This window comes from Phyllobates terribilis, unplaced genomic scaffold (genome assembly GCF_046119375.1).
Source record: "Phyllobates terribilis strain yellow unplaced genomic scaffold, ASM4611937v1 Scaffold_4__5_contigs__length_816908805, whole genome shotgun sequence".
NCBI classification, from domain to species: Eukaryota; Metazoa; Chordata; class Amphibia; order Anura; family Dendrobatidae; genus Phyllobates; species Phyllobates terribilis.
This window is the reverse complement of record NW_027362764.1, coordinates 298,402,585-298,422,635: the sequence shown is the minus strand read 5'-3', so window position 1 is coordinate 298,422,635 and position 20,051 is coordinate 298,402,585.

Genomic DNA, 20,051 nt, shown 5'->3' with positions numbered 1-20,051 from the left:
CGTCCCTCGTGTTGGTGTTACGGGGCACGGTTGCCCGCCTTCTATCTGCGGCCACCACACTGCTTCTTCTTGCCTGTTGGAGTACTCTGCCTCCCTCCCCCTGTGTGCTGCTTGCCTCGCTCTGCGTGTCCTCCTGCCACGTTGGGTCAGTTACTAGATCATCCACCACCTCCTCCTCTTCCACTTCCGCACCATGATCCTCCTCCTCACTTTGTGGCAATTGTGTCTCATCATCGTCCACCTCTTGTGACAAATTGCCAGCGTCGCCTTCCTGTGGCCGTGGCTGTTCAATTATTTGGGCATCGCTACATGGGATCTCCTCTTCCACCACTTCAAGCGGAGCTGGCGAGGGGCACAATTATGGAAATGGACCAGTGAACAGCTCTTCAGAGTATCCAACTGTGGGATCAGTTGCTGTCTGATGACACTCGGCATGGTGGGAGGAAGGAGCATCAGGGTGAGGAGGATTTAGCGGTCGAGACTACTAAAACTTGACCATGTGGAAGACAGACGGGAGGTGGTGCTGCCCAGGTAACTGGAAGTATTATCTGCTATCCAATTAATAACCTGTTCACACTGATCAGTTCGCAATACTGGTGTTGTTGTGTGCTTCCCTAGTAATTCGGTCAAGAAGTGGGAGCGAGAAGATGCGGCTGTTGGTTGTGGCATATTTTCACCTTGGCCACGGCCCCATCCTCTGCACGCACCATCACTAGAACGTCCATTTCCACGTCCATTTGCTCGCGCCTTGCCCATTGTAAATTAAGTAAAATAGCTGACACTCGCACTATCAATGGAAAAAGGGTAATAAAAAGGAGATTAGAACCGTGGAAGAGGAAAACCACAGTTCTATTTCTCTGGCCTAAACCAGAATCTTTCAAACAGATATATTTGTGTCTGAACAATCAGGGAGACACCATTACTGTTTTTCTTTAAGGAAAAATACCAAAAGCTGGATAATACAGAGATTTGAACCGTGGAACTGCAAAACCACAGTTCTAATTTACTGGCGTATACCAGACTTTTTAAAATAGATATATTTGTGGCTGAACAGTGAGCGACACACTCAAACTGTTTTTTTTATGTAAAAAAGGTCCAAAAGTGGATAATACAGAGATTAGAACCGTGGAACTGCAAAACCACAGTTATAGTTATGTGGTGTACACCAGAATCTTTCAAACAGATATATTTGTGTCTGAACAATCAGGGAGACACTATTACTGTTTTTCTTTACGGAAAAAATACCAAAAGCTGGATAATACAGATATTTGAGCCATGAAACTGCAAAACCACAGTTCTAATTTACTGGCGTATACCAGACTTTTTTAAATAGATATATTTGTGGCTGAACAGTGAGTGACACACTCAAACTGTTATTTTTATGTAAAAATGAACCAAAAGGGGATAATACAGAGATTTGAACCGTGGAACCGCAAAACCACAGTTATAGTTATGTGGCGTACACCAGAATCTTTCAAACAGATATATTTGTGCCTGAACAATCATGGAGACACTATTACTGTTTTTCTTTACTGAAAAAATACCAAAAGCTGGATAATACAGAGATTCGAACCGTGGAACTGTAAAACCACAGTTCTAATTTACTGGCGTATACCAGATTTTTTAAAATAGATATATTTGTGGCTGAATAGTGAGTGACACACTAAAACTGTTTTTTTATGTAAAAAAGGCCCAAAAGTGGATGATACAGATATTTGAACCATGGAACTGCAAAACCACAGTTCTAATTTATTGGCGTATACCAGACTTTTTTAAATAGATATATTTGTTTCTGAACAGTGAGCGACACACTCACACTGTTTTTTTTATGTAAAAAATGCCCAAAAGTGGATAATACAGAGATTTGAACCGTGGAACTGCAAAACCACAGTTATAGTTATGTGGCGTACACCAGAATCTTTTATACAGATATATTTGTGTCTGAACAATCAGGGAGACACTATTACTGCTTTTCTTTTAGGAAAAAATACCAAAAGCTGGATAATGCAGAGATTTGAACCGTGGAACTGCAAATCCACAGTTCTAATTTACTGGCATATACCTGACTTTTTTAAATAGATATATTTGTGGCTGAACAGTGAGCGACACAATCAAACTGTTTTTTTTATGTAAAAAAGGTCCAAAAGTGGTTAATACCGAAATTTAAACCGTGGAACTGCAAAACCACAGTTCTAATTTACTGGCGTATACCAGACTTTTTAAAATAGATATATTTGTGGCTGAACAGTGAGCGAGACATTCAAACTGTTTTTTTCATGTAAAAAAGAACCAAAAGGGGATAATACAGAGATTTGAACCATGGAACTGCAAAACCACAGTTATAGTTATGTGGCGTACACCAGAATCTTTCAAACAGATATATTTGTGTCTGAACAACCAGGGAGAGACTATTACTGTTTTTCTTTAAAGAAAAAATACCAAAAGGTGGATAATACAGAGATTTGAACCCTGGAACAGCAAAACCACAGTTCTAATTTACTGGCATATACCAGACTTTTTTAAATAGATATATTTGTGGCTGAACAGTGAGCGACACACTCAAACTGTTTTTTTTATATAAAAAAGGCCAAAAAGTGGATAATACAGAGATTTGAACCGTGGAACTGCAAAACCACAGTTATAGTTATGTGGTGTACACCAGAATCTTTCAAACAGATATATTTGTGTCTGTACAATCAGGGAGACACTATTACTGTTTTTCTTTACGGAAAAAATACCAAAAGCTGGATAATGCAGAGATTTGAACCGTGGAACTGCAAAACCACAGTTCTAATTTACTGGCGTATACCAGACTTTTTAAAATAGATATATTTGTGGCTGAACAGTGAGCGACACACTCAAACTGTTTTTTTTATGTTAAAAAAGAACCAAAAGGGGATAATACAGAGATTTGAACCGTGGAACTGCAAAACCACAGTTATAGTTATGTGGCGTACACCAGAATCTTTCAAACAGATATATTTGTGCCTGAACAATCATGGAGACACTATTACTGTTTTTCTTTACGGAAAAAATACCAAAAGCTGGATAATACAGAGATTCGAACCGTGGAACTGTAAAACCACAGGTCTAATTTACTGACGTATACCATATTTTTTTAAATAGATATATTTGTGGCTGAACAGTGAGCGACACACTCAAACTGTTTTTTTTATGTTAAAAAAGAACCAAAAGGGGATAATGCAGAGATCTGGACCGTGGAACTGCAAAACCACAGTTATAGTTATGTGGCGTACACCAGAATCTTTCAAACAGATATATTTGTGTCTGAACAATCAGGGAGAGACTATTACTGTTTTTCTTTATGGAAAAAATACCAAAAGCTGGATAATACAGAGATTTGAACCGTGGAACTGCAAAACCACAGTTCTAATTTACTGGCGTATACCAGACTTTTTTAAATAGATATATTTGTGGCTGAACAGTGAGCGACACACTCAAACTGTTGTTTTTATGTAAAAATGAACCAAAAGGGGATAATACAGAGATTTGAACCGTGGAACTGCAAAACCACAGTTATAGTTATGTGGCGTACACCAGAATCTTTCAAACAGATATATTTGTGCCTGAACAATCATGGAGACACTATTACTGTTTTTCTTTACGGAAAAAATACCAAAAGCTGGATAATACAGAGATTCGAACCGTGGAACTGTAAAACCACAGTTCTAATTTACTGGCGTATACCATATTTTTTAAAATAGATATATTTGTGGCTGAATAGTGAGCGACACACTAAAACTGTTTTTTTTTATGTAAAAAAGGCCCAAAAGTGGATAATACAGATATTTGAACCATGGAATTGCAAAACCACAGTTCTAGTTTACTGGCGTATACCAGACTTTTTTAAATAGATATATTTGTGTCTGAACAGTGAGTGACACACTCAAACTGTTTTTTTTATGTAAAAAATGCCCAAAAGTGGATAATACAGAGATTTGAACCGTGGAACTGCAAAACCACAGTTATAGTTATGTGGCGTACACCAGAATCTTTCAAACAGATATATTTGTGCCTGAACAATCATGGAGACACTATTACTGTTTTTCTTTACGGAAAAAATACCAAAAGCTAGATAATACAGAGATTCGAACCGTGGAACTGTAAAACCACAGTTCTAATTTACTGGCGTATACCAGATTTTTTAAAATAGATATATTTGTGGCTGAATAGTGAGTGACACACTAAAACTGTTTTTTTATGTAAAAAAGGCCCAAAAGTGGATAATACAGATATTTGAACCATGGAACTGCAAAACCACAGTTATAATTTACTGGCGTATACCAGACTTTTTTAAATAGATATATTTGTTTCTGAACAGTGAGCGACACACTCACACTGTTTTTTTTATGTAAAAAATGCCCAAAAGTGGATAATACAGAGATTTGAACCGTGGAACTGCAAAACCACAGGTATAGTTATGTGGCGTACACCAGAATCTTTTATACAGATATATTTGTGTCTGAACAATCAGGGAGACACTATTACTGCTTTTCTTTTAGGAAAAAATACCAAAAGCTGGATAATGCAGAGATTTGAACCGTGGAACTACAAATCCACAGTTCTAATTTACTGGCATATACCTGACTTTTTTAAATAGATATATTTGTGGCTGAACAGTGAGCGACACAATCAAACTGTTTTTTTTATGTAAAAAAGGTCCAAAAGTGGTTAATACCGAAATTTAAACTGTGGAACTGCAAAACCGCAGTTCTAATTTACTGGCTTATACCAGACTTTTTTAAATAGATATATTTGTGGTTGAACAGTGAGCAGCACACTCAAACTGTTTTTTTTTATGCAAAAAAGGCCCAAAAGTGGATAATACAGAGATTTGAACCGTGGAACTGCAAAACCACAGTTATAGTTATGTGGTGTACACCAGAATCTTTCAAACAGATATATTTGTGTCTGAACAATCAGGGAGACACTATTACTGTTTTTCTTTATGGAAAAAATACCAAAGGCTGTATAATACAGAGATTTGAACCGTGGATCTGCAAAACCACAGTTCTAATTTACTGGCGTATACCAGACTTTTTAAAATAGATATATTTGTGGCTGAACAGTGAGCGACACACTCAAACTGTTTTTTTCATGTAAAAAAGAACCAAAAGGGGATAATACAGAGATTTGAACCGTGGAACTGCAAAACCACAGTTATAGTTATGTGGCGTACACCAGAATCTTTTATACAGATATATTTGTGTCTGAACAATCAGGGAGACACTATTACTGCTTTTCTTTTAGGAAAAAATACCAAAAGCTGGATAATGCAGAGATTTGAACCGTGGAACTGCAAATCCACAGTTCTAATTTACTGGCATATACCTGACTTTTTTAAATAGATATATTTGTGGCTGAACAGTGAGCGACACAATCAAACTGTTTTTTTTATGTAAAACAGGTCCAAAAGTGGTTAATACCGAAATTTAAACCGTGGAACTGCAAAACCACAGTTCCAATTTACTGGCGTATACCAGACTTTTTAAAATAGATATATTTGTGGCTGAACAGTGAGCGAGACATTCAAACTGTTTTTTTCATGTAAAAAAGAACCAAAAGGGGATAATACAGAGATTTGAACCGTGGAACTGCAAAACCACAGTTATAGTTATGTGGCGTACACCAGAATCTTTCAAACAGATATATTTGTGTCTGAACAACCAGGGAGAGACTATTACTGTTTTTCTTTAAAGAAAAAATACCAAAAGGTGGATAATACAGAGATTTGAACCGTGGAACTGCAAAACCACAGTTCTAATTTACTGGCGTATACCAGACTTTTAAAAATAGATATATTTGTGGCTGAACAGTGAGCGACACACTCAAACTGTTTTTTTTATGTTAAAAAAGAACCAAAAGGGGATAATACAGAGATTTGAACCGTGGAACTGCAAAACCACAGTTATAGTTATGTGGCGTACACCAGAATCTTTCAAACAGATATATTTGTGCCTGAACAATCATGGAGACACTATTACTGTTTTTCTTTACGGAAAAAATACCAAAAGCTGGATAATACAGAGATTCGAACCGTGGAACTGTAAAACCACAGGTCTAATTTACTGACGTATACCATATTTTTTTAAATAGATATATTTGTGGCTGAACAGTGAGCGACACACTCAAACTGTTTTTTTTATGTTAAAAAAGAACCAAAAGGGGATAATGCAGAGATCTGGACCGTGGAACTGCAAAACCACAGTTATAGTTATGTGGCGTACACCAGAATCTTTCAAACAGATATATTTGTGCCTGAACAATCATGGAGACACTATTACTGTTTTTCTTTACGGAAAAAATACCAAAAGCTGGATAATACAGAGATTCGAACCGTGGAACTGTAAAACCACAGTTCTAATTTACTGGCGTATACCAGATTTTTTAAAATAGATATATTTGTGGCTGAATAGTGAGTGACACACTAAAACTGTTTTTTTATGTAAAAAAGGCCCAAAAGTGGATAATACAGATATTTGAACCATGGAACTGCAAAACCACAGTTATAATTTACTGGCGTATACCAGACTTTTTTAAATAGATATATTTGTTTCTGAACAGTGAGCGACACACTCACACTGTTTTTTTTATGTAAAAAATGCCCAAAAGTGGATAATACAGAGATTTGAACCGTGGAACTGCAAAACCACAGGTATAGTTATGTGGCGTACACCAGAATCTTTTATACAGATAAATTTGTGTCTGAACAATCAGGGAGACACTATTACTGCTTTTCTTTTAGGAAAAAATACCAAAAGCTGGATAATGCAGAGATTTGAACCGTGGAACTACAAATCCACAGTTCTAATTTACTGGCATATACCTGACTTTTTTAAATAGATATATTTGTGGCTGAACAGTGAGCGACACAATCAAACTGTTTTTTTTATGTAAAAAAGGTCCAAAAGTGGTTAATACCGAAATTTAAACTGTGGAACTGCAAAACCGCAGTTCAAATTTACTGGCTTATACCAGACTTTTTTAAATAGATATATTTGTGGTTGAACAGTGAGCAGCACACTCAAACTGTTTTTTTTTATGCAAAAAAGGCCCAAAAGTGGATAATACAGAGATTTGAACCGTGGAACTGCAAAACCACAGTTATAGTTATGTGGTGTACACCAGAATCTTTCAAACAGATATATTTGTGTCTGAACAATCAGGGAGACACTATTACTGTTTTTCTTTATGGAAAAAATACCAAAGGCTGTATAATACAGAGATTTGAACCGTGGATCTGCAAAACCACAGTTCTAATTTACTGGCGTATACCAGACTTTTTAAAATAGATATATTTGTGGCTGAACAGTGAGCGACACACTCAAACTGTTTTTTTCATGTAAAAAAGAACCAAAAGGGGATAATACAGAGATTTGAACCGTGGAACTGCAAAACCACAGTTATAGTTATGTGGCGTACACCAGAATCTTTTATACAGATATATTTGTGTCTGAACAATCAGGGAGACACTATTACTGCTTTTCTTTTAGGAAAAAATACCAAAAGCTGGATAATGCAGAGATTTGAACCGTGGAACTGCAAATCCACAGTTCTAATTTACTGGCATATACCTGACTTTTTTAAATAGATATATTTGTGGCTGAACAGTGAGCGACACAATCAAACTGTTTTTTTTATGTAAAAAAGGTCCAAAAGTGGTTAATACCGAAATTTAAACCGTGGAACTGCAAAACCACAGTTCCAATTTACTGGCGTATACCAGACTTTTTAAAATAGATATATTTGTGGCTGAACAGTGAGCGAGACATTCAAACTGTTTTTTTCATGTAAAAAAGAACCAAAAGGGGATAATACAGAGATTTGAACCGTGGAACTGCAAAACCACAGTTATAGTTATGTGGCGTACACCAGAATCTTTCAAACAGATATATTTGTGTCTGAACAACCAGGGAGAGACTATTACTGTTTTTCTTTAAAGAAAAAATACCAAAAGGTGGATAATACAGAGATTTGAACCCTGGAACAGCAAAACCACAGTTCTAATTTACTGGCATATACCAGACTTTTTTAAATAGATATATTTGTGGCTGAACAGTGAGCGACACACTCAAACTGTTTTTTTTATATAAAAAAGGCCAAAAAGTGGATAATACAGAGATTTGAACCGTGGAACTGCAAAACCACAGTTATAGTTATGTGGTGTACACCAGAATCTTTCAAACAGATATATTTGTGTCTGTACAATCAGGGAGACACTATTACTGTTTTTCTTTACGGAAAAAATACCAAAAGCTGGATAATGCAGAGATTTGAACCGTGGAACTGCAAAACCACAGTTCTAATTTACTGGCGTATACCAGACTTTTTAAAATAGATATATTTGTGGCTGAACAGTGAGCGACACACTCAAACTGTTTTTTTTATGTTAAAAAAGAACCAAAAGGGGATAATACAGAGATTTGAACCTTGGAACTGCAAAACCACAGTTATAGTTATGTGGCGTACACCAGAATCTTTCAAACAGATATATTTGTGCCTGAACAATCATGGAGACACTATTACTGTTTTTCTTTACGGAAAAAATACCAAAAGCTGGATAATACAGAGATTCGAACCGTGGAACTGTAAAACCACAGGTCTAATTTACTGACGTATACCATATTTTTTTAAATAGATATATTTGTGGCTGAACAGTGAGCGACACACTCAAACTGTTTTTTTTATGTTAAAAAAGAACCAAAAGGGGATAATGCAGAGATCTGGACCGTGGAACTGCAAAACCACAGTTATAGTTATGTGGCGTACACCAGAATCTTTCAAACAGATATATTTGTGTCTGAACAATCAGGGAGAGACTATTACTGTTTTTCTTTATGGAAAAAATACCAAAAGCTGGATAATACAGAGATTTGAACCGTGGAACTGCAAAACCACAGTTCTAATTTACTGGCGTATACCAGACTTTTTTAAATAGATATATTTGTGGCTGAACAGTGAGCGACACACTCAAACTGTTGTTTTTATGTAAAAATGAACCAAAAGGGGATAATACAGAGATTTGAACCGTGGAACTGCAAAACCACAGTTATAGTTATGTGGCGTACACCAGAATCTTTCAAACAGATATATTTGTGCCTGAACAATCATGGAGACACTATTACTGTTTTTCTTTACGGAAAAAATACCAAAAGCTGGATAATACAGAGATTCGAACCGTGGAACTGTAAAACCACAGTTCTAATTTTCTGGCGTATACCAGATTTTTTAAAATAGATATATTTGTGGCTGAATAGTGAGTGACACACTAAAACTGTTTTTTTATGTAAAAAAGGCCCAAAAGTGGATAATACAGATATTTGAACCATGGAACTGCAAAACCACAGTTATAATTTACTGGCGTATACCAGACTTTTTTAAATAGATATATTTGTTTCTGAACAGTGAGCGACACACTCACACTGTTTTTTTTATGTAAAAAATGCCCAAAAGTGGATAATACAGAGATTTGAACCGTGGAACTGCAAAACCACAGGTATAGTTATGTGGCGTACACCAGAATCTTTTATACAGATATATTTGTGTCTGAACAATCAGGGAGACACTATTACTGCTTTTCTTTTAGGAAAAAATACCAAAAGCTGGATAATGCAGAGATTTGAACCGTGGAACTACAAATCCACAGTTCTAATTTACTGGCATATACCTGACTTTTTTAAATAGATATATTTGTGGCTGAACAGTGAGCGACACAATCAAACTGTTTTTTTTATGTAAAAAAGGTCCAAAAGTGGTTAATACCGAAATTTAAACTGTGGAACTGCAAAACCGCAGTTCTAATTTACTGGCTTATACCAGACTTTTTTAAATAGATATATTTGTGGTTGAACAGTGAGCAGCACACTCAAACTGTTTTTTTTTATGCAAAAAAGGCCCAAAAGTGGATAATACAGAGATTTGAACCGTGGAACTGCAAAACCACAGTTATAGTTATGTGGTGTACACCAGAATCTTTCAAACAGATATATTTGTGTCTGAACAATCAGGGAGACACTATTACTGTTTTTCTTTATGGAAAAAATACCAAAGGCTGTATAATACAGAGATTTGAACCGTGGATCTGCAAAACCACAGTTCTAATTTACTGGCGTATACCAGACTTTTTAAAATAGATATATTTGTGGCTGAACAGTGAGCGACACACTCAAACTGTTTTTTTCATGTAAAAAAGAACCAAAAGGGGATAATACAGAGATTTGAACCGTGGAACTGCAAAACCACAGTTATAGTTATGTGGCGTACACCAGAATCTTTTATACAGATATATTTGTGTCTGAACAATCAGGGAGACACTATTACTGCTTTTCTTTTAGGAAAAAATACCAAAAGCTGGATAATGCAGAGATTTGAACCGTGGAACTGCAAATCCACAGTTCTAATTTACTGGCATATACCTGACTTTTTTAAATAGATATATTTGTGGCTGAACAGTGAGCGACACAATCAAACTGTTTTTTTTATGTAAAACAGGTCCAAAAGTGGTTAATACCGAAATTTAAACCGTGGAACTGCAAAACCACAGTTCCAATTTACTGGCGTATACCAGACTTTTTAAAATAGATATATTTGTGGCTGAACAGTGAGCGAGACATTCAAACTGTTTTTTTCATGTAAAAAAGAACCAAAAGGGGATAATACAGAGATTTGAACCGTGGAACTGCAAAACCACAGTTATAGTTATGTGGCGTACACCAGAATCTTTCAAACAGATATATTTGTGTCTGAACAACCAGGGAGAGACTATTACTGTTTTTCTTTAAAGAAAAAATACCAAAAGGTGGATAATACAGAGATTTGAACCGTGGAACTGCAAAACCACAGTTCTAATTTACTGGCGTATACCAGACTTTTAAAAATAGATATATTTGTGGCTGAACAGTGAGCGACACACTCAAACTGTTTTTTTTATGTTAAAAAAGAACCAAAAGGGGATAATACAGAGATTTGAACCGTGGAACTGCAAAACCACAGTTATAGTTATGTGGCGTACACCAGAATCTTTCAAACAGATATATTTGTGCCTGAACAATCATGGAGACACTATTACTGTTTTTCTTTACGGAAAAAATACCAAAAGCTGGATAATACAGAGATTCGAACCGTGGAACTGTAAAACCACAGGTCTAATTTACTGACGTATACCATATTTTTTTAAATAGATATATTTGTGGCTGAACAGTGAGCGACACACTCAAACTGTTTTTTTTATGTTAAAAAAGAACCAAAAGGGGATAATGCAGAGATCTGGACCGTGGAACTGCAAAACCACAGTTATAGTTATGTGGCGTACACCAGAATCTTTCAAACAGATATATTTGTGCCTGAACAATCATGGAGACACTATTACTGTTTTTCTTTACGGAAAAAATACCAAAAGCTGGATAATACAGAGATTCGAACCGTGGAACTGTAAAACCACAGTTCTAATTTACTGGCGTATACCAGATTTTTTAAAATAGATATATTTGTGGCTGAATAGTGAGTGACACACTAAAACTGTTTTTTTATGTAAAAAAGGCCCAAAAGTGGATAATACAGATATTTGAACCATGGAACTGCAAAACCACAGTTATAATTTACTGGCGTATACCAGACTTTTTTAAATAGATATATTTGTTTCTGAACAGTGAGCGACACACTCACACTGTTTTTTTTATGTAAAAAATGCCCAAAAGTGGATAATACAGAGATTTGAACCGTGGAACTGCAAAACCACAGGTATAGTTATGTGGCGTACACCAGAATCTTTTATACAGATAAATTTGTGTCTGAACAATCAGGGAGACACTATTACTGCTTTTCTTTTAGGAAAAAATACCAAAAGCTGGATAATGCAGAGATTTGAACCGTGGAACTACAAATCCACAGTTCTAATTTACTGGCATATACCTGACTTTTTTAAATAGATATATTTGTGGCTGAACAGTGAGCGACACAATCAAACTGTTTTTTTTATGTAAAAAAGGTCCAAAAGTGGTTAATACCGAAATTTAAACTGTGGAACTGCAAAACCGCAGTTCAAATTTACTGGCTTATACCAGACTTTTTTAAATAGATATATTTGTGGTTGAACAGTGAGCAGCACACTCAAACTGTTTTTTTTTATGCAAAAAAGGCCCAAAAGTGGATAATACAGAGATTTGAACCGTGGAACTGCAAAATCACAGTTATAGTTATGTGGTGTACACCAGAATCTTTCAAACAGATATATTTGTGTCTGAACAATCAGGGAGACACTATTACTGTTTTTCTTTATGGAAAAAATACCAAAGGCTGTATAATACAGAGATTTGAACCGTGGATCTGCAAAACCACAGTTCTAATTTACTGGCGTATACCAGACTTTTTAAAATAGATATATTTGTGGCTGAACAGTGAGCGACACACTCAAACTGTTTTTTTCATGTAAAAAAGAACCAAAAGGGGATAATACAGAGATTTGAACCGTGGAACTGCAAAACCACAGTTATAGTTATGTGGCGTACACCAGAATCTTTCAAACAGATATATTTGTGTCTGAACAACCAGGGAGAGACTATTACTGTTTTTCTTTAAAGAAAAAATACCAAAAGGTGGATAATACAGAGATTTGAACCCTGGAACAGCAAAACCACAGTTCTAATTTACTGGCATATACCAGACTTTTTTAAATAGATATATTTGTGGCTGAACAGTGAGCGACACACTTAAACTGTTTTTTTTATATAAAAAAGGCCAAAAAGTGGATAATACAGAGATTTGAACCGTGGAACTGCAAAACCACAGTTATAGTTATGTGGCGTACACCAGAATCTTTCAAACAGATATATTTGTGTCTGAACAATCAGGGAGAGACTATTACTGTTTTTCTTTACGGAAAAAATACCAAAAGCTGGATAATACAGAGATTTGAACCCTGGAACAGCAAAACCACAGTTCTAATTTACTGGCATATACCAGACTTTTTTAAATAGATAAATTTGTGGCTGAACAGTGAGCGACACACTCAAACTGTTGTTTTTATGTAAAAATGAACCAAAAGGTGATAATACAGAGATTTGAACCGTGGAACTGCAAAACCACAGTTATAGTTATGTGGCGTAGACCAGAATCTTTCAAACAGATATATTTGTGCCTGAACAATCATGGAGACACTATTACTGTTTTTCTTTACGGAAAAAATACCAAAAGCTGGATAATACAGAGATTCGAACCGTGGAACTGTAAAACCACAGTTCTAATTTACTGGCGTATACCATATTTTTTTAAATAGATATATTTGTGGCTGAATAGTGAGCGACACACTAAAACTGTTTTTTTTATGTAAAAAAGGCCCAAAAGTGGATAATACAGATATTTGAACCATGGAATTGCAAAACCACAGTTCTAGTTTACTGGCGTATACCAGACTTTTTTAAATAGATATATTTGTGTCTGAACAGTGAGTGACACACTCAAACTGTTTTTTTAATGTAAAAAAATGCCCAAAAGTGGATAATACAGAGATTTGAAGCGTGGAACTGCAAAACCACAGTTATAGTTATGTGGCGTACACCAGAATCTTTTATACAGATATATTTGTCTCTGAACAATCAGGGAGACACTATTACAGCTTTTCTTTTAGGAAAAAATACCAAAAGCTGGATAATGCAGAGATTTGAACCGTGGAACTGCAAAACCACAGTTCTAATTTACTGGTGTATACCTGACTTTTTTAAATAGATATATTTGTGGCTGAACAGTGAGCGACACGAACAAACTGTTTTTTTTATGTAAAAAAGGTCCAAAAGTGGTTAATACCGAAATTTAAACCGTGGAACTGCAAAACCACAGTTCTAATTTACTGGCGTATACCAGACTTTTTTAAATAGATATATTTGTGGCTGAACAGTGAGCAGCACACTCAAACTGTTTTTTTTAAGTAAAAAGGCCCAAAAGTGGATAATACAGAGATTTGAATCGTGGAACTGCAAAACCACAGTTATAATTATGTGGTGTACACCAGAATCTTTCAAACAGATATATTTATGTCTGAACTATCAGGGAGACACTATTACTGTTTTTCTTTACGGAAAAATACCAAAGGCTGGATAATACAGAGATTTGAACCGTGGAACTGCAAAACCACAGTTCTAATTTACTGGCGTATACCAGACTTTTTTAAATAGATATATTTGTGGCTGAACAGTGAGCGACACACTCAAACTGTTTTTTTATGTAAAAAAGAACCAAAAGGGGATAATACAGAGATTTCACCGTGGAACTGCAAAACCACAGTTATAGTTAGGTGGCGTACACCAGAATCTTTCAAACAGATATATTTGTATCTGAACAATCATGGAGACACTATTACTGTTTTTCTTTATGGAAAAAATACCAAAAGCTGGATAAAACAGAGATTTGAACTGTGGAACTGCAAAACCACAGTTCTAATTTACTGGCGTATACCAGACTTTTTTAAATAGATATATTTGTGGCTGAATAGAGAGCGACATACTCAAACTGTTTTTTTATGTAAAAAAGGCCCAAAAGTGGATAATACAGAGATTTGAACCGTGGAACTGCAAAACCACAGTTATAGTTATGTGGCGTACACCAGAATCTTTCAAACAGATATATTTGTGTCTGAACAACCAGGGAGAGACTATTACTGTTTTTCTTTAAAGAAAAAATACCAAAAGGTGGATAATACAGAGATTTGAACCCTGGAACAGCAAAACCACAGTTCTAGTTTACTGGCATATACCAGACTTTTTTAAATAGATATATTTGTGGCTGAACAGTGAGCGACACACTCAAACTGTTTTTTTTATATAAAAAAGGCCAAAAAGTGGATAATACAGAGATTTGAACCGTGGAACTGCAAAACCACAGTTATAGTTATGTGGCGTACACCAGAATCTTTCAAACAGATATATTTGTGTCTGAACAATCAGGGAGACACTATTACTGTTTTTCTTTACGGAAAAAATACCAAAAGCTGGATAATGCAGAGATTTGAACCGTGGAACTGCAAAACCACAGTTCTAATTTACTGGCGTATACCAGACTTTTTAAAATAGATATATTTGTGGCTGAACAGTGAGCGACACACTCAAACTGTTTTTTTTATGTTATAAAAGAACCAAAAGGGGATAATACAGAGATTTGAACCGTGGAACTGCAAAACCACAGTTATAGTTATGTGGCGTACACCAGAATCTTTCAAACAGATATATTTGTGCCTGAACAATCATGGAGACACTATTACTGTTTTTCTTTACGGAAAAAATACCAAAAGCTGGATAATACAGAGATTCGAACCGTGGAACTGTAAAACCACAGGTCTAATTCACTGACGTATACCATATTTTTTTAAATAGATATATTTGTGGCTGAACAGTGAGCGACACACTCAAACTGTTCTTTTTATGTTAAAAAAGAACCAAAAGGGGATAATGCACAGATCTGGACTGTGGAACTGCAAAACCACAGTTATAGTTATGTGGCGTACACCAGAATCTTTCAAACAGATATATTTGTGTCTGAACAATCAGGGAGAGACTATTACTGTTTTTCTTTATGGAAAAAATACCAAAAGCTGGATAATACAGAGATTTGAACCGTGGAACTGCAAAACCACAGTTCTAATTTACTGGCGTATACCAGACTTTTTTAAATAGATATATTTGTGGCTGAACAGTGAGCGACACACTCAAACTGTTGTTTTTATGTAAAAATGAACCAAAAGGGGATAATACAGAGATTTGAACCGTGGAACTGCAAAACCACAGTTATAGTTATGTGCCGTACACCAGAATCTTTCAAACAGATATATTTGTGCCTGAACAATCATGGAGACACTATTACTGTTTTTCTTTACGGAAAAAATACCAAAAGCTGGATAATACAGACATTCGAACCGTGGAACTGTAAAACCACAGGTCTAATTCACTGACGTATACCATATTTTTTTAAATAGATATATTTGTGGCTGAACAGTGAGCGACACACTCAAACTGTTCTTTTTATGTTAAAAAAGAACCAAAAGGGGATAATGCACAGATCTGGACTGTGGAACTGCAAAACCACAGTTATAGTTATGTGGCGTACACCAGAATCTTTCAAACAGATATATTTGTGTCTGAACAATCAGGGAGAGACTATTACTGTTTTTCTTTATGGAAAAAATACCAAAAGCTGGATAATACAGAGATTTGAACCGTGGAACTGCAAAACCACAGTTCTAATTTACTGGCGTATACCAGACTTTTTTAAATAGATATATTTGTGGCTGAACAGTGAGCGACACACTCAAACTGTTGTTTTTATGTAAAAATGAACCAAAAGGGGATAATACAGAGATTTGAACCGTGGAACTGCAAAACCACAGTTATAGTTATGTGCCGTACACCAGAATCTTTCAAACAGATATATTTGTGCCTGAACAATCATGGAGACACTATTACTGTTTTTCTTTACGGAAAAAATACCAAAAGCTGGATAATACAGAGATTTGAACCGTGGAACTGTAAAACCACAGTTCTAATTTACTGGCGTATACCATATTTTTTTAAATAGATATATTTGGGGCTGAATAGTGAGCGACACACTAAAACTGTTTTTTTTTATGCAAAAAAGGCCCAAAAGTGGATAATACAGATATTTGAACCATGGAATTGCAAAACCACAGTTCTAGTTTACTGGCGTATACCACACTTTTTTAAATAGATATATTTGAGTCTGAACAGTGAGTGACACACTCAAACTGTTTTTTTTATGTAAAAAATGCCCAAAAGTGGATAATACAGAGATTTGAACCGTGGAACTGCAAAACCACAGTTATAGTTATGTGGCGTACACCAGAATCTTTCAAACAGATATATTTGTGCCTGAACAATCATGGAGACACTATTACTGTTTTTCTTTACGGAAAAAATACCAAAAGCTGGATAATACAGAGATTCGAACCATGGAACTGTAAAACCACAGTTCTAATTTTCTGGCGTATACCATATTTTTTTAAATAGATATATTTGTGGCTGAATAGTGAGCGACACACTAAAACTGTTTTTTTTATGTAAAAAAGGCCCAAAAGTGGATAATACAGATATTTGAACCATGGAATTGCAAAACCACAGTTCTAGTTTACTGGCGTATACCAGACTTTTTTAAATAGATATATTTGTGTCTGAACAGTGAGTGACACACTCAAACTGTTTTTTTAATGTAAAAAAATGCCCAAAAGTGGATAATACAGAGATTTGAAGCGTGGAACTGCAAAACCACAGTTATAGTTATGTGGCGTACACCAGAATCTTTTATACAGATATATTTGTGTCTGAACAATCAGGGAGACACTATTACAGCTTTTCTTTTAGGAAAAAATACCAAAAGCTGGATAATGCAGAGATTTGAACCGTGGAACTGCAAAACCACAGTTCTAATTTACTGGCGTATGCCTGACTTTTTTAAATAGATATATTTGTGGCTGAACAGTGAGCGACACGAACAAACTGTTTTTTTTTATGTAAAAAAGGTCCAAAAGTGGTTAATACCGAAATTTAAACCGTGGAACTGCAAAACCTCAGTTCTAATTTACTGGCGTATACCAGACTTTTTTAAATATATATATTTGTGGCTGAACAGTGAGCAGCACACTCAAACTGTTTTTTTTAAGTAAAAAGGCCCAAAAGTGGATAATACAGAGATTTGAACCGTGGAACTGCAAAACCACAGTTATAATTATGTGGTGTACACCAGAATCTTTCAAACAGATATATTTGTGTCTGAACTATCAGGGAGACACTATTACTGTTTTTCTTTACGGAAAAATACCAAAGGCTGGATAATACAGAGATTTGAACCGTGGAACTGCAAAACCACAGTTCTAATTTACTGGCGTATACCAGACTTTATTAAATAGATATATTTGTGGCTGAACAGTGAGCGACACACTCAAACTGTTTTTTTATGTAAAAAAGAACCAAAAGGGGATAATACAGAGATTTCACCGTGGAACTGCAAAACCACAGTTATAGTTAGGTGGCGTACACCAGAATCTTTCAAACAGATATATTTGTGTCTGAACAATCAGGGAGACACTATTACTGGTTTTCTTTACGGAAAAAATACCAAAAGCTGGATAATACCGAGATTTGAACCGTGGAACTGCAAAACCACAGTTCTAATTTACTAGCGTATACCAGACTTTTTAAAATAGATATATTTGTGGCTGAACAGTGAGCGACACATTCAAACTGTTTTTTTTTATATATAAAAAAGGCCAAAAAGTGGATAATACAGAGATTTGAACGTTGTAACTGCAAAACCACAGTTATAGTTATGTGATGTACACCAGAATCTTTCAAACAGATATATTTGTGTCTGAACAATCAGGGAGACACTATTACTGTTTTTCTTTATGGAAAAAATACCAATAGCTGGATAATACAGAGATTTGAACTGTGGAACTGCAAAACCACAGTTCTAATTTACTGGCGTATACCAGACTTTTTTAAATAGATATATTTGTGGCTGAACAGTGAGCGACAAACTCAAACTGTTTTTTTTTATGTAAAAAAGGCCCAAAAGTGGATAATACAGAGATTTGAACCATGAAACTGCAAAACCACAGTTATAATTATGTGGTGTACACCAGAATCTTTCAAACAGATATATTTGTGTCTGAACAATCAGGGAGACACTATTACTGTTTTTCTTTAAGGAAAAAAATACCAAAAGCTGGATAATACAGAGATTTGTACCTTGGAACTGCAAAACCACAGTTATAGTTATGTGATGTACACCAGAATCTTTCAAACAGATATACTTGTGTCTGAACAATCAGGGAGACACTATTACTGTTTTTCTTTTAGGAAAAAATACCAAAAGCTGGATAATACAGAGATTTGAACAATGCGCAGGCGCGGGAGTACTGCGCCGCAACTGCACATCACAGGACACTGTGACATGCAGGGGAGGGGGGTACTATTATAATGCAGACAGGAGGCGGGATTCCTTCCGGGCCCAGGGCCTGGAAATAATCATTAACATAAAGATATAATATAAGATTTCACAAAACAAGACCATTAATATGAGGCATACAGGTAGGACTAGATTAACATTTCTATCACCTGTATGCCCACATTAATAGGTTATATACATCCCAGGGGTTGACAGATTCCCTTTAATGTGTGCACATTGCCTTAGACAGGTCTGATGATGCCTTATGTGATGCAGCTTCAGCCCGTCTCCCCTACTATGTCACTGCTCACTTATATAAACTAAATGAAAGCTGCTCTATGATTGACAGCTATATCGGCAAGGACAGGATTTCTTTAGACAAATTTTCAAGCATATCTGTTACGGGTCCGGGAGGTGGAACCTCTGAGCTGCAATACAAGGGGGAAGTCCTTGTAAGGAAGCGGGTGACTCCCAGGGAAGGTAGGCAGGTAGTCACAGCAAGTGACAGGGACAGACTCTGGGTAAACGGGCAGGTGGTCACGGCAGGTGACGGGGACAGTCTCTGGGTAGACAGGCAGGTGGTCACGGTAAGTGACGGGGACAGTCTCTGGGTAGACAGACAGGTGGTCATGGCAAGTGACCGGGACAGTCTCTGGGTAGACAGGCGAGGCGGATACCTGACAGGTAACTGGCGGGCGCTCCCAGGTGAGCGGGCTGACGGAGACAGCAGGTAACAGGCAGGTAACTGGTGGCCGCTCCCAGGTGAGCAGTCTGGCAGACAAAGCAGGTAACAGGCAAGTAACTGGTGGACGCTCCCAGGTGAGCGGTCTGACTGACGAGGCAGGTAACAGGCAGGTAACTGAAGGACGCTCCCAGGTGAGTGGACTGGCAGACAAGGCAGGTAACTAGTAGACGCTCCCAGGTGAGCGGTCTGGCGGACAAGGCAAGTAACAGGCTGGCAGGCAGGACGAGAAGTCAGGCTAGCAGCGGAACCTGAGGGCTGAAGCACAGGTGAGACACAGTGCAAACAACATTGCTCGGGCACCTCCATTTTGGAGGAGGTGCCTTATATATGGGAGGTCCTC